General features: G+C 43.2%; 16 non-coding genes across 16 annotated transcripts; all 16 read left to right on the forward strand.

Moving 5' to 3' along the window:
• Positions 1-119: 119 nt before the first annotated feature.
• Positions 120-238, forward strand: LOC130396707 (5S ribosomal RNA). The gene has a single exon (XR_008899330.1). It is a non-coding gene; the product is annotated as a 5S ribosomal RNA (ribosomal RNA).
• A 529-nt stretch (positions 239-767) lies between these two features.
• Positions 768-886, forward strand: LOC130394528 (5S ribosomal RNA). Its single transcript, XR_008897677.1, has one exon. It is a non-coding gene; the product is annotated as a 5S ribosomal RNA (ribosomal RNA).
• A 529-nt stretch (positions 887-1415) lies between these two features.
• LOC130401231 (5S ribosomal RNA) lies at positions 1416-1534 on the forward strand. The gene has a single exon (XR_008903696.1). It is a non-coding gene; the product is annotated as a 5S ribosomal RNA (ribosomal RNA).
• A 529-nt stretch (positions 1535-2063) lies between these two features.
• LOC130399892 (5S ribosomal RNA) lies at positions 2064-2182 on the forward strand. The gene has a single exon (XR_008902385.1). It is a non-coding gene; the product is annotated as a 5S ribosomal RNA (ribosomal RNA).
• A 529-nt stretch (positions 2183-2711) lies between these two features.
• Positions 2712-2830, forward strand: LOC130401279 (5S ribosomal RNA). The gene has a single exon (XR_008903742.1). It is a non-coding gene; the product is annotated as a 5S ribosomal RNA (ribosomal RNA).
• Positions 2831-3359: 529 nt separating this feature from the next.
• Positions 3360-3478, forward strand: LOC130395029 (5S ribosomal RNA). Its single transcript, XR_008898131.1, has one exon. It is a non-coding gene; the product is annotated as a 5S ribosomal RNA (ribosomal RNA).
• A 519-nt stretch (positions 3479-3997) lies between these two features.
• LOC130395865 (5S ribosomal RNA) lies at positions 3998-4116 on the forward strand. Its single transcript, XR_008898869.1, has one exon. It is a non-coding gene; the product is annotated as a 5S ribosomal RNA (ribosomal RNA).
• Positions 4117-4645: 529 nt separating this feature from the next.
• LOC130394056 (5S ribosomal RNA) lies at positions 4646-4764 on the forward strand. Its single transcript, XR_008897252.1, has one exon. It is a non-coding gene; the product is annotated as a 5S ribosomal RNA (ribosomal RNA).
• Positions 4765-5293: 529 nt separating this feature from the next.
• On the forward strand, positions 5294-5412 carry LOC130395302 (5S ribosomal RNA). The gene has a single exon (XR_008898374.1). It is a non-coding gene; the product is annotated as a 5S ribosomal RNA (ribosomal RNA).
• A 529-nt stretch (positions 5413-5941) lies between these two features.
• On the forward strand, positions 5942-6060 carry LOC130396458 (5S ribosomal RNA). Its single transcript, XR_008899095.1, has one exon. It is a non-coding gene; the product is annotated as a 5S ribosomal RNA (ribosomal RNA).
• Positions 6061-6589: 529 nt separating this feature from the next.
• On the forward strand, positions 6590-6708 carry LOC130401315 (5S ribosomal RNA). The gene has a single exon (XR_008903777.1). It is a non-coding gene; the product is annotated as a 5S ribosomal RNA (ribosomal RNA).
• A 519-nt stretch (positions 6709-7227) lies between these two features.
• On the forward strand, positions 7228-7346 carry LOC130401091 (5S ribosomal RNA). The gene has a single exon (XR_008903551.1). It is a non-coding gene; the product is annotated as a 5S ribosomal RNA (ribosomal RNA).
• Positions 7347-7875: 529 nt separating this feature from the next.
• Positions 7876-7994, forward strand: LOC130394047 (5S ribosomal RNA). Its single transcript, XR_008897244.1, has one exon. It is a non-coding gene; the product is annotated as a 5S ribosomal RNA (ribosomal RNA).
• A 528-nt stretch (positions 7995-8522) lies between these two features.
• On the forward strand, positions 8523-8641 carry LOC130394211 (5S ribosomal RNA). Its single transcript, XR_008897392.1, has one exon. It is a non-coding gene; the product is annotated as a 5S ribosomal RNA (ribosomal RNA).
• A 1762-nt stretch (positions 8642-10403) lies between these two features.
• On the forward strand, positions 10404-10522 carry LOC130396708 (5S ribosomal RNA). Its single transcript, XR_008899331.1, has one exon. It is a non-coding gene; the product is annotated as a 5S ribosomal RNA (ribosomal RNA).
• A 529-nt stretch (positions 10523-11051) lies between these two features.
• Positions 11052-11170, forward strand: LOC130395507 (5S ribosomal RNA). Its single transcript, XR_008898557.1, has one exon. It is a non-coding gene; the product is annotated as a 5S ribosomal RNA (ribosomal RNA).
• The last annotated feature ends 547 nt before the right edge of the window (positions 11171-11717 follow it).

The following is an 11717-nucleotide window of genomic DNA, read 5'->3' on the forward strand; positions in this document are numbered from 1 at the left end:
TTACTGCCGTTTATATCTAACTAATGATTGTTTTTGTAAGAGTGTAACGTCGAGCCTCAGCAGCTTTCTCACTCCTTATGTGCTACTGTATAAAACCTGGTTTTGCGCCTTCACTAATTGCTTACGGCCATACCACCCTGAACACGCCCGATCTCGTCTGATCTCGGAAGCTAAGCAGGGTCGGGCCTGGTTAGTACTTGGATGGGAGACCGCCTGGGAATACCAGGTGCTGTAAGCTTTTTCTTTTTCAACTCGAGCTCATTGCCTCCGTGGCCTACCGTGGCGTACCGTGACCTGATGTTTACTGCCAACCGCTTTGGAGGATTTAAGCAACATACAAAAACTGACAACGTCTCTCAAAACTATTTTTGTGAAACATGAGGACAGTATAGTGATACTGCCAGCAGGGAGCACCAGAGGGCTGAACCGACAGTTGTACATTTCTTAAACTTTCACCAACACAAACACGCACGCTCACTTCAGATCATGGGAGGACGTCAAAAAATCACCACCCATTCTCTGACACTTTAACCGTTAACCTTGGTTCAAACATTTAACATCACACGCACACGCAGTGTATTTCAGATAATTAATGAATTCAGATGTCACAATGATCGTTTACATGGATAAGGAGTCCTACTGAATCAATTACTGCCGTTTATATCTAACTAATGATTGTTTTTGTAAGAGTGTAACGTCGAGCCTCAGCAGCTTTCTCACTCCTTATGTGCTACTGTATAAAACCTGGTTTTGCGCCTGCCCTAATTGCTTACGGCCATACCATCCTGAACACGCCCGATCTCGTCTGATCTCGGAAGCTAAGCAGGGTCGGACCTGGTTAGTACTTGGATGGGAGACCGCCTGGGAATACCAGGTGCTGAAAGCTTTTTCTTTTTCAACTCGAGCTCATTGCCTCCGTGGCCTACCGTGGCGTACCGTGACCTGATGTTTACTGCCAACCGCTTTGGAGGATTTAAGCAACATACAAAAACTGACAACGTCTCTCAAAACTATTTTTGTGAAACATGAGGACAGTATAGTGATACTGCCAGCAGGGAGCACCAGAGAGCTGAACCGACAGTTGTACATTTCTTAAACTTTCACCAACACAAACACGCACGCTCACTTCAGATCATGGGAGGACGTCAAAAAATCACCACCCATTCTCTGACACTTTAACCGTTAACCTTGGTTCAAACATTTAACATCACACGCACACGCAGTGTATTTCAGATAATTAATGAATTCAGATGTCACAATGATCGTTTACATGGATAAGGAGTCCTACTGAATCAATTACTGCCGTTTATATCTAACTAATGATTGTTTTTGTAAGAGTGTAACGTCGAGCCTCAGCAGCTTTCTCACTCCTTATGTGCTACTGTATAAAACCTGGTTTTGCGCCTGCACTAATTGCTTACGGCCATACCACCCTGAACACGCCCGATCTCGTCTGATCTCGGAAGCTAAGCAGGGTCGGGGCTGGTTAGTACTTGGATGGGAGACCGCCTGGGAATACCAGGTGCTGTAAGCTTTTTCTTTTTCAACTCGAGCTCATTGCCTCCGTGGCCTACCGTGGCGTACCGTGACCTGATGTTTACTGCCAACCGCTTTGGAGGATTTAAGCAACATACAAAAACTGACAACGTCTCTCAAAACTATTTTTGTGAAACATGAGGACAGTATAGTGATACTGCCAGCAGGGAGCACCAGAGGGCTGAACCGACAGTTGTACATTTCTTAAACTTTCACCAACACAAACACGCACGCTCACTTCAGATCATGGGAGGACGTCAAAAAATCACCACCCATTCTCTGACACTTTAACCGTTAACCTTGGTTCAAACATTTAACATCACACGCACACGCAGTGTATTTCAGATAATTAATGAATTCAGATGTCACAATGATCGTTTACATGGATAAGGAGTCCTACTGAATCAATTACTGCCGTTTATATCTAACTAATGATTGTTTTTGTAAGAGTGTAACGTCGAGCCTCAGCAGCTTTCTCACTCCTTATGTGCTACTGTATAAAACCTGGTTTTGCGCCTGCCCTAATTGCTTACGGCCATACCATCCTGAACACGCCCGATCTCGTCTGATCTCGGAAGCTAAGCAGGGTCGGGCCTGGTTAGTACTTGGATGGGAGACCGCCTGGGAATACCAGGTGCTGTAAGCTTTTTCTTTTTCAACTCGAGCTCATTGCCTCCGTGGCCTACCGTGGCGTACCGTGACCTGATGTTTACTGCCAACCGCTTTGGAGGATTTAAGCAACATACAAAAACTGACAACGTCTCTCAAAACTATTTTTGTGAAACATGAGGACAGTATAGTGATACTGCCAGCAGGGAGCACCAGAGAGCTGAACCGACAGTTGTACAATTCTTAAACTTTCACCAACACAAACACGCACGCTCACTTCAGATCATGGGAGGACGTCAAAAAATCACCACCCATTCTCTGACACTTTAACCGTTAACCTTGGTTCAAACATTTAACATCACACGCACACGCAGTGTATTTCAGATAATTAATGAATTCAGATGTCACAATGATCGTTTGCATGGATAAGGAGTCCTACTGAATCAATTACTGCCGTTTATATCTAACTAATGATTGTTTTTGTAAGAGTGTAACGTCGAGCCTCAGCAGCTTTCTCACTCCTTATGTGCTACTGTATAAAACCTGGTTTTGCGCCTGCACTAATTGCTTACGGCCATACCACCTTGAACACGCCCGATCTCGTCTGATCTCGGCAGCTAAGCAGGGTCGGGCCTGGTTAGTACTTGGATGGGAGACCGCCTGGGAATACCAGGTGCTGTACGCTTTTTCTTTTTCAACTCGAGCTCATTGCCTCCGTGGCCTACCGTGGCGTACCGGGACCTGATGTTTACTGCCAACCGCTTTGGAGGATTTAAGCAACATACAAAAACTGACAACGTCTCTCAAAACTATTTTTGTGAAACATGAGGACAGTATAGTGATACTGCCAGCAGGGAGCACCAGAGAGCTGAACCGACAGTTGTACATTTCTTAAACTTTCACCAACACAAACACGCACGCTCACTTCAGATCATGGGAGGACATCAAAAAATCACCACCCATTCTCTGACACTTTAACCGTTAACCTTGGTTCAAACATTTAACATCACACGCACACGCAGTGTATTTCAGATAATTAATGAATTCAGATGTCACAATGATCGTTTACATGGATAAGGAGTCCTACTGAATCAATTACTGCCGTTTATATCTAACTAATGATTGTTTTTATAAAAGTGTAACGTCGAGCCTCAGCAGCTTTCTCACTCCTTATGTGCTACTGTATAAAACCTGGTTTTGCGCCTGCACTAATTGCTTACGGCCATACCAACCTGAACACGCCCGATCTCGTCTGATCTCGGAAACTAAGCAGGGACGGGCCTGGTTAGTACTTGGATGGGAGACCGCCTGGGAATACCAGGTGCTGTAAGCATTTTCTTTTTCAACTCGAGCTCATTGACTCCGTGGCGTACCGTGACCTGATGTTTACTGCCAACCGCTTTGGAGGATTTAAGCAACATACAAAAACTGACAACGTCTCTCAAAACTATTTTTGTGAAACATGAGGACAGTATAGTGATACTGCCAGCAGGGAGCACCAGAGAGCTGAACCGACAGTTGTACATTTCTTAAACTTTCACCAACACAAACACGCACACTCACTTCAGATCATGGGAGGACGTCAAAAAATCACCACCCATTCTCTGACACTTTAACCGTTAACCTTGGTTCAAACATTTAACATCACACGCACACGCAGTGTATTTCAGATAATTAATGAATTCAGATGTCACAATGATCGTTTACATGGATAAGGAGTCCTACTGAATGAATTACTGCCGTTTATATCTAACTAATGATTGTTTTTGTAAGAGTGTAACGTCGAGCCTCAGCAGCTTTCTCACTCCTTATGTGCTACTGTATAAAACCTGGTTTTGCGCCTGCACTAATTGCTTACGGCCATACCACCTTGAACACGCCCGATCTCGTCTGATCTCGCCAGCTAAGCAGGGTCGGGCCTGGTTAGTACTTGGATGGGAGACCGCGTGGTAATACCAGGTGCTGTACGCTTTTTCTTTTTCAACTCGAGCTCATTGCCTCCGTGGCCTACCGTGGCGTACCGGGACCTGATGTTTACTGCCAACCGCTTTGGAGGATTTAAGCAACATACAAAAACTGACAACGTCTCTCAAAACTATTTTTGTGAAACATGAGGACAGTATAGTGATACTGCCAGCAGGGAGCACCAGAGAGCTGAACCGACAGTTGTACATTTCTTAAACTTTCACCAACACAAACACGAACGCTCACTTCAGATCATGGGAGGACGTCAAAAAATCACCACCCATTCTCTGACACTTTAACCGTTAACCTTGGTTCAAACATTTAACATCACACGCACACGCATTGTATTGCAGATAATTAATGAATTCAGATGTCACAATGATCGTTTACATGGATAAGGAGTCCTACTGAATCAATTACTGCCGTTTATATCTAACTAATGATTGTTTTTGTAAAAGTGTAACGTCGAGCCTCAGCAGCTTTCTCACTCCTTATGTGCTACTGTATAAAACCTGGTTTTGCGCCTGCACTAATTGCTTACGGCCATACCACCCTGAACCCGCCCGATCTCGTCTGATCTCGGAAGCTAAGCAGGGTCGGGCCTGGTTAGTACTTGGATGGGAGACCGCCTGGGAATACCAGGTGCTTTAAGCTTTTTCTTTTTCAACTCGAGCTCATTGCCTCCGTGGCCTTCCGTGGCGTACCGTGACCTGATGTTTACTGCCAACCGCTTTGGAGGATTTTAGCAACATACAAAAACTGACAACGTCTCTCAAAACTATTTTTGTGAAACATGAGGACAGTATAGTGATACTGCCAGCAGGGAGCACCAGAGAGCTGAAACGACAGTTGTACATTTCTTAAACTTTCACCAACACAAACACGCACGCTCACTTCAGATCATGGGAGGACGTCAAAAAATCACCACCCATTCTCTGACACTTTAACCGTTAACCTTGGTTCAAACATTTCACATCACACGCACACGCAGTGTATTTCAGATAATTAATGAATTCAGATGTCACAATGATCGTTTACATGGATAAGGAGTCCTACTGAATCAATTACTGCCGTTTATATCTAACTAATGATTGTTTTTGTAAAAGTGTAACGTCGAGCCTCAGCAGCTTTCTCACTCCTTATGTGCTACTGTATAAAACCTGGTTTTGCGCCTGCACTAATTGCTCACGGCCATACTACCCTGAACATGCACGATCTCGTCTGATCTCGGAAGCTAAGCAGGGTCGGGCCTGGTTAGTACTTGGATGGGAGACCCCCTGGGAATACCAGGTGCTGTAAGCTTTTTCTTTTTCAACTCGAGCTCATTGCCTCCGTGGCCTACCGTGGCATACCGTGACCTGATGTTTACTGCCAACCGCTTTGGAGGATTTTAGCAACATACAAAAACTGACAACGTCTCTCAAAACTATTTTTGTGAAACATGAGGACAGTATAGTGATACTGCCAGCAGGGAGCACCAGAGAGCTGAAACGACAGTTGTACATTTCTTAAACTTTCACCAACACAAACACGCACGCTCACTTCAGATCATGGGAGGACGTCAAAAAATCACCACCCATTCTCTGACACTTTAACCGTTAACCTTGGTTCAAACATTTAACATCACACGCACACGCAGTGTATTTCAAATAATTAATGAATTCAGATGTCACAATGATCGTTTACATGGATAAGGAGTCCTACTGAATCAATTACTGCCGTTTATATCTAACTAATGATTGTTTTTGTAAAAGTGTAACGTCGAGCCTCAGCAGCTTTCTCACTCCTTATGTGCTACTGTATAAAAACTGGTTTTGCGCCTACACTAATTGCTTACGGCCATACCACCCTGAAAACGCCCGATCTCGTCTGATCTCGGAAGCTAAGCAGGGTCGGGCCTGGTTAGTACTTGGATGGGAGACCGCATGGGAATACCAGGTGCTGTAAGCTTTTTCTTTTTCAACTCGAGCTCATTGACTCCGTGGCCTACCGTGGCGTACCGTGACCTGATGTTTACTGCCAACCGCTTTGGAGGATTTAAGCAACATACAAAAACTGACAACGTCTCTCAAAACTATTTTTGTGAAACATGAGGACAGTATAGTGATACTGCCAGCAGGGAGCACCAGAGAGCTGAACCGACAGTTGTACATTTCTTAAACTTTCACCAACGCAAACACGCACGCTCACTTCAGATCATGGGAGGACATCAAAAAATCACCACCCATTCTCTGACACTTTAACCGTTAACCTTGGTTCAAACATTTAACATCACACGCACACGCAGTGTATTTCAGATAATTAATGAATTCAGATGTCACAATGATCGTTTACATGGATAAGGAGTCCTACTGAATCAATTACTGCCGTTTATATCTAACTAATGATTGTTTTTGTAAAAGTGTAACGTCAAGCCTCAGCAGCTTTCTCACTCCTTATGTGCTACTGTATAAAAACTGGTTTTGCGCCTGCACTAATTGCTTACGGCCATACCACCCTGAAAACGCCCGATCTCGTCTGATCTCGGAAGCTAAGCAGGGTCGGGCCTGGTTAGTACTTGGATGGGAGACCGCCTGGGAATACCAGGTGCTGTAAGCTTTTTCTTTTTCAACTTGAGCTCATTGACTCCGTGGCGTACCGTGACCTGATGTTTACTGCCAACCGCTTTGGAGGATTTAAGCAACATACAAAAACTGACAACGTCTCTCAAAACTATTTTTGTGAAACATGAGGACAGTATAGTGATACTGCCAGCAGGGAGCACCAGAGAGCTGAACCGACAGTTGTACATTTCTTAAACTTTCACCAACACAAACACGCACGCTCACTTCAGATCATGGGAGGACGTCAAAAAATCACCACCCATTCTCTGACACTTTAACCGTTAACCTTGGTTCAAACATTTAACATCACACGCACACGCAGTGTATTTCAGATAATTAATGAATTCAGATGTCACAATGATCGTTTACATGGATAAGGAGTCCTACTGAATCAATTACTGCCGTTTATATCTAACTAATGATTGTTTTTGTAAAAGTGTAACGTCGAGCCTCAGCAGCTTTCTCACTCCTTATGTGCTACTGTATAAAACCTGGTTTTGCGCCTGCACTAATTGGTTACGGCCATACCACCCTGAACACGCCCGATCTCGTCTGATCTCGGAAGCTAAGCAGGGTTGGGCCTGGTTAGTACTTGGATGGGAGACCGCCTGGGAATACCAGGTGCTATAAGCTTTTTCTTTTTCAACTCGAGCTCATTGCCTCCGTGGCCTACCGTGGCGTACCGTGACCTGATGTTTACTGCCAACCGCTTTGGAGGATTTAAGCAACATACAAAAACTGACAACGTCTCTCAAAACTATTTTTGTGAAACATGAGGACAGTATAGTGATACTGCCAGCAGGGAGCACCAGAGAGCTGAACCGACAGTTGTACATTTCTTAAACTTTCACCAACACAAACACGCACGCTCACTTCAGATCATGGGAGGACGTCAAAAAATCACCACCCATTCTCTTACACTTTAACCGTTAACCTTGGTTCAAACATTTAACATCACACGCACACGCAGTGTATTTCAGATAATTAATGAATTCAGATGTCACAATGATCGTTTACATGGATAAGGAGTCCTACTGAATCAATTACTGCCGTTTATATCTAACTAATGATTGTTTTTGTAAAAGTGTAACGTCGAGCCTCAGCAGCTTTCTCACTCCTTATGTGCTACTGTATAAAACCTGGTTTTGCGCCTGCAATAATTGCTTACGGCCATACCACCCTGAACACGCCTGATCTCGTTTGATCTCGGAAGCTAAGCAGGGTCGGGCCTGGTTAGTACTTGGATGGGAGACCGCCTGGGAATACCAGGTGCTATAAGCTTTTTCTTTTTCAACTCGAGCTCATTGCCTCCGTGGCCTACCGTGGCGTACCGTGACCTGATGTTTACTGCCAACCGCTTTGGAGGATTTAAGCAACATACAAAAACTGACAACGTCTCTCAAAACTATTTTTGTGAAACATGAGGACAGTATAGTGATACTGCCAGCAGGGAGCACCAGAGAGCTGAACCGACAGTTGTACATTTCTTAAACTTTCACCAACACAAACACGCACGCTCACTTCAGATCATGGCAGGACGTCAAAAAATCACCACCCATTCTCTGACACTTTAACCGTTAACCTTGGTTCAAACATTTAACATCACACGCACACGCAGTGTATTTCAGATAATTAATGAATTCAGATGTCACAATGATCGTTTACATGGATAAGGAGTCCTACTGAATCAATTACTGCCGTTATATCTAACTAATGATTGTTTTTGTAAAAGTGTAACGTCGAGCCTCAGCAGCTTTCTCACTCCTTATGTGCTACTGTATAAAACCTGGTTTTGCGCCTGCAATAATTGCTTACGGCCATACCACCCTGAACACGCCTGATCTCGTTTGATCTCGGAAGCTAAGCAGGGTCGGGCCTGGTTAGTACTTGGATGGGAGACCGCCTGGGAATACCAGGTGCAGTAAGCTTTTTCTTTTTCAACTCGAGCTCATTGCCTCCGTGGCCTACCGTGGCGTACCGTGACCTGATGTTTACTGCCAACCGCTTTGGAGGATTTAAGCAACATACAAAAACTGACAACGTCTCTCAAAACTATTTTTGTGAAACATGAGGACAGTATAGTGATACTGCCAGCAGGGAGCACCAGAGAGCTGAACCGACAGTTGTACATTTCTTAAACTTTCACCAACACAAACACGCACGCTCACTTCAGATCATGGGAGGACGTCAAAAAATCACCACCCATTCTCTGACACTTTAACCGTTAACCTTGGTTCAAACATTTAACATCACACACACACGCAGTGTATTTCAGATAATTAATGAATTCAGATGTCACAATGATCGTTTACATGGATAAGGAGTCCTACTGAATCAATTACTGCCGTTTATATCTAACTAATGATTGTTTTTGTAAGAGTGTAACGTCGAGCCTCAGCAGCTTTCTATGGAGTCAGAACAGTCTCATTATTAATGAATGCACAGAGAAGGATTCACAAATGTATTTTGTGATTTATACATAAATTACTCTCTTCTCACAAATACATTTCAATGCACACACAAATGGATATTGGCATGTATAAATGTAAAATAAATCCATAAACAAAAATAAGTTTCACAAACATATTTCTGATCCACACACAAATATGTCTTGTTTTAAATAAAGGTAATATAAATCCATAAATATATTAATTTAAAAAAGATTTGCAATTTTCATCAAAAATGTATTTGGATGTTGTGACATTTATGTACAAACTGTTAAACTTGAATTTACAAGACGCTTTTCATTTGTGAGCTTGTTTGCATTTGTGTGTGAAACTGTCTGCATTTATGTGTGGATTTTTGAGACTCTCCTGACGTCGCTAGATTCACAAATGCATTTTTTTCAACAAGGAAGTCTCTGTAGCCAATCAGATGCCTCCCTCGTTTTCAGTCAACCACATGACTGCTGTGACTGGGTTTTTACGTCGGTGCCGTTTACTACTTTAACGGCACCGATAATCCCACAACCCAGTCGAAATTAGATGGAAAAAGTGTCGTGACGCAGCATTTACTTCTTCACCACCTAGAGATTGTTATGTACGATCATTCAAAAAACCATGTTCTTTCCGATAGAGTAGACATTTGACAGAGAACCGGGAGGCTCGGAGGCTGGACTCAGAGGTCGGAACTGCAGCCATGTGATTGGCTGAAAACGAGGGAGGCATCTGATTGGCTACAGAGAGTTCCTTGTTGAAAAAAATGCATTTGTGAATCTAGCGACGTCAGGAGAGTCTCAAAAATCCACACATAAATGCACAGTTTCACACACAAATGCAAACAAGCTCACAAATGAAAAGCGTCTTGTAAATTCAAGTTTAACAGTTTGTACATAAATGTAACAACATCCAAATACATTTTTGATGAAAATTGCTAATCTTTTTTAAATTAATATATTTATGGATTTATATTACCTTTATTTAAAACAAGACATATTTGTGTGTGGATCAGAAATATGTTTGTGAAACTTATTTTTGTTTATGGATTTATTTTACATTTATACATGCCGATATCCATTTGTGTGTGCATTGAAATGTATTTGTGAGAAGAGAGTAATTTATGTATAAATCACAAAATACATTTGTGAATCCTTCTCTGTGCATTCATTAATAATGAGACTGTTCTGACTCCATAGCTTTCTCACTCCTTATGTGCTACTGTATAAAACCTGGTTTTGCGCCTGCACTAATTGCTTACGGCCATACCACCCTGAACACGCCCGATCTCGTCTGATCTCGGAAGCTAAGCAGGGTCGGGCCTGGTTAGTACTTGGATGGGAGACCGCCTGGGAATACCAGGTGCTGTAAGCTTTTTCTTTTTCAACTCGAGCTCATTGCCTCCGTGGCCTAGCGTGGCGTACCGTGACCTGATGTTTACTGCCAACCGCTTTGGAGGATTTAAGCAACATACAAAAACTGACAACGTCTCTCAAAACTATTTTTGTGAAACATGAGGACAGTATAGTGATACTGCCAGCAGGGAGCACCAGAGAGCTGAACCGACAGTTGTACATTTCTTAAACTTTCACCAACACAAACACGCACGCTCACTTCAGATCATGGGAGGACGTCAAAAAATCATTACCCATTCTCTGACACTTTAACCGTTAACCTTGGTTCAAACATTTAACATCACACGCACACGCAGTGTATTTCAGATAATTAATGAATTCAGATGTCACAATGATCGTTTACATGGATAAGGAGTCCTACTGAATCAATTACTGCCGTTTATATCTAACTAATGATTGTTTTTGTAAGAGTGTAACGTCGAGCGTCAGCAGCTTTCTCACTCCTTATGTGCTACTGTATAAAACCTGGTTTTGCGCCTGCACTAATTGCTTACGGCCATACCACCCTGAACACGTCCGATCTCGTTTGATCTCGGAAGCTAAGCAGGGTCGGGCCTGGTTAGTACTTGGATGGGAGACAGCCTGGGAATAGCAGGTGCTGTAAGCTTTTTCTTTTTCAACTCGAGCTCATTGCCTCCGTGGCCTACCGTGGCGTACCGTGACCTGATGTTTACTGCCAACCGCTTTGGAGGATTTAAGCAACATACAAAAACTGACAACGTCTCTCAAAACTATTTTTGTGAAACATGAGGACAGTATAGTGATACTGCCAGCAGGGAGCACCAGAGAGCTGAACCGACAGTTGTACATTTCTTAAACTTTCACCAACACAAACACGCACGCTCACTTCAGATCATGGGAGGACGTCAAAAAATCACCACCCATTCTCTGACACTTTAACCGTTAACCTTGGTTCAAACATTTAACATCACACGCACACGCAGTGTATTTCAGATAATTAATGAATTCAGATGTCACAATGATCGTTTACATGGATAAGGAGTCCTACTGAATCAATTACTGCCGTTTATATCTAACTAATGATTGTTTTTGTAAAAGTGTAACGTCGAGCCTCAGCAGCTTTCTCACTCCTTATGTGCTACTGTATAAAACCTGGTTTTGCGCCTGCAGTAATTGCTTACGGCCATACCACC

Source organism: Gadus chalcogrammus, chromosome 12 (assembly GCF_026213295.1).
Source record: "Gadus chalcogrammus isolate NIFS_2021 chromosome 12, NIFS_Gcha_1.0, whole genome shotgun sequence".
Classification (NCBI taxonomy): domain Eukaryota; kingdom Metazoa; phylum Chordata; class Actinopteri; order Gadiformes; family Gadidae; genus Gadus; species Gadus chalcogrammus.